Source organism: Osmerus eperlanus, chromosome 4 (genome assembly GCF_963692335.1).
Source record: "Osmerus eperlanus chromosome 4, fOsmEpe2.1, whole genome shotgun sequence".
Taxonomy (NCBI): Eukaryota; Metazoa; Chordata; class Actinopteri; order Osmeriformes; family Osmeridae; genus Osmerus; species Osmerus eperlanus.
This window is the reverse complement of record NC_085021.1, coordinates 20,001-22,500: the sequence shown is the minus strand read 5'-3', so window position 1 is coordinate 22,500 and position 2,500 is coordinate 20,001.

Here is a 2,500-nt window from a genome sequence, read left to right as displayed (position 1 = left end):
AAGTTTTGTTTGGGCTCCCGTTCGCGGGGAAGCGCGTGCGCGTGGCGAGCCTGACCTCCCCGTGTCCCCCTCGCCCAGACCTTTCCAACGCCACCCGGGTGAAGGTGCTACGAGGTCCCGAAGTGGAGATGCCTGTCAATGAGCACCTTTTCCCAGCTTTGAATGCACGTTTCCAGCTTCAGACAAAATGTGGCTCCAAACGTGCAGTTTTGCGCCCGAACGTGGGATTTCGCTGGGGACGGTTTCTAAATTCAAGTTGGCACGGGGGGCAGCGGTGTGCGCGGTTATCTTCCCGGAAAAAGCCGTCCCCAGCTCGGTGGGTCCGTTTAAAGTTTTGTTTGGGCTCCCGTTTCGCGGGGAAGCGCGTGCGCGTGGCGAGCCTGACCTCCCCGTGTGCCCCTCGCCCAGACCTTTCCAACGCCACCCGGGTGAAGGTGCTACGAGGTCCCGAAGTGGAGATGCCTGTCAATGAGCACCTTTTCCCAGCTTTGAATGCAGGTTTCCAGCTTCAGACAAATGTGGCTCCAAACGTGCAGTTTGCGCCCGAACGTGGGATTTCGCTGGGGACGGTTTCTAAATTCAAGTTGGCACGGGGGGCAGCGGTGTGCGCGGTTATCTTCCCGGAAAAAGCCGTCCCCAGCTCGGTGGGTCCGTTTAAAGTTTTGTTTGGGCTCCCGTTTCGCGGGGAAGCGCGTGCGCGTGGCGAGCCTGACCTCCCCGTGTGCCCCTCGCCCAGACCTTTCCAACGCCACCCGGGTGAAGGTGCTACGAGGTCCCGAAGTGGAGATGCCTGTCAATGAGCACCTTTTCCCAGCTTTGAATGCAGGTTTCCAGCTTCAGACAAAATGTGGCTCCAAACGTGCAGTTTTGCGCCCGAACGTGGGATTTCGCTGGGGACGGTTTCTAAATTCAAGTTGGCACGGGGGGCAGCGGTGTGTGTGGTTATTTTCCCAGGATTGATGATCCCCAATTCGGTGGGTCCGTTTAAAGTTTTGTTTGGGCTCCCGTTTCGCGGGGAAGCGCGTGCGCGTGGCGAGCCTGACCTCCCCGTGTCCCCCTCGCCCAGACCTTTCCAACGCCACCCGGGTGAAGGTGCTACGAGGTCCCGAAGTGGAGATGCCTGTCAATGAGCACCTTTTCCCAGCTTTGAATGCACGTTTCCAGCTTCAGACAAAATGTGGCTCCAAACGTGCAGTTTTGCGCCCGAACGTGGGATTTCGCTGGGGACGGTTTCTAAATTCAAGTTGGCACGGGGGGCAGCGGTGTGCGTGGTTATTTTCCCAGGATTGATGATCCCCAATTCGGTGGGGTCCGTTTAAAGTTTTGTTTGGGCTCCCGTTTCGCGGGGAAGCGCGTGCGCGTGGCGAGCCTGACCTCCCCGTGTGCCCCTCGCCCAGACCTTTCCAACGCCACCCGGGTGAAGGTGCTACGAGGTCCCGAAGTGGAGATGCCTGTCAATGAGCACCTTTTCCCAGCTTTGAATGCAGGTTTCCAGCTTCAGGACAAAATGTGGCTCCAAACGTGCAGTTTTGCGCCCGAACGTGGGATTTCGCTGGGGACGGTTTCTAAATTCAAGTTGGCACGGGGGGCAGCGGTGTGTGTGGTTATTTTCCCAGGATTGATGATATCCAATTCGGTAGCTCTGTTTAAAGTTTTGTTTGGCTTCCCGTTTTCGTTGTGTAGCTCTGATTTCGCTGGGGATAGTTTTATACACTGCTTTAGAGTGGGGCACACACGTGAGAGTTGTTTTTTCATTGGAACTGACTATGGCCATTTCGGTGTAGACGTTTAACGTTTTCTTTCGCTTCCCGTTTCCGTTTTATCCAACCGATTTCGATAGGGACAGTTTTGTTATTTAAGTTGGAGTGGGGCGCGACGGCGTGCGTTGAAATTTTTCGCCGGTTTCAGCTCCGTTCACGGTTGTAGCTCCGTTTGAAGTTTTCTTTCGCTTCCGGTTTCGCGCACGCGCACGTGCGCGTTATAAGTCCCGGTTTTCCGTGTGCCCCCGGTTAATACCTTTCGAATGAGCCTATTTTGATCAAAATCCGTTCGGCGGAACCGAAAATGAGCTCGAAAAACGGTTTTCCCAGCTTCCCAATGCATTTCCCAGCTTCTGATTTACAAGCGTAACATTGTCGCGACCCCCAGTCCACCAGACAGCTACCATAGAGTATATAAGTCATCCTGGGAAAATGAATGGAAGTCAATGGCAGTATGACTTTACAGTGGTTTTGCCCATACCACACAAGCCCAATGAACCATGTGCACCACATGTGTCTCCCGCTCGCGGGTGAAAACGTATCCGCCATGAGAGGCACTCGGGGCGGGCACCCGATGGGGCACGAGACCCCCCCACCCCTGGTGGTCAAAAAAAGTTAAAGTTTTTTTTCGCTTTCCTCCAGGCGCCTACTTGGCTCCGGGGCGCCCCAGAATCATGCCCCCCGACCCCGGCACCACCCGGGGGGCCGATGGGGGCCCTTTTTTTGAAATTTTTTTTTTT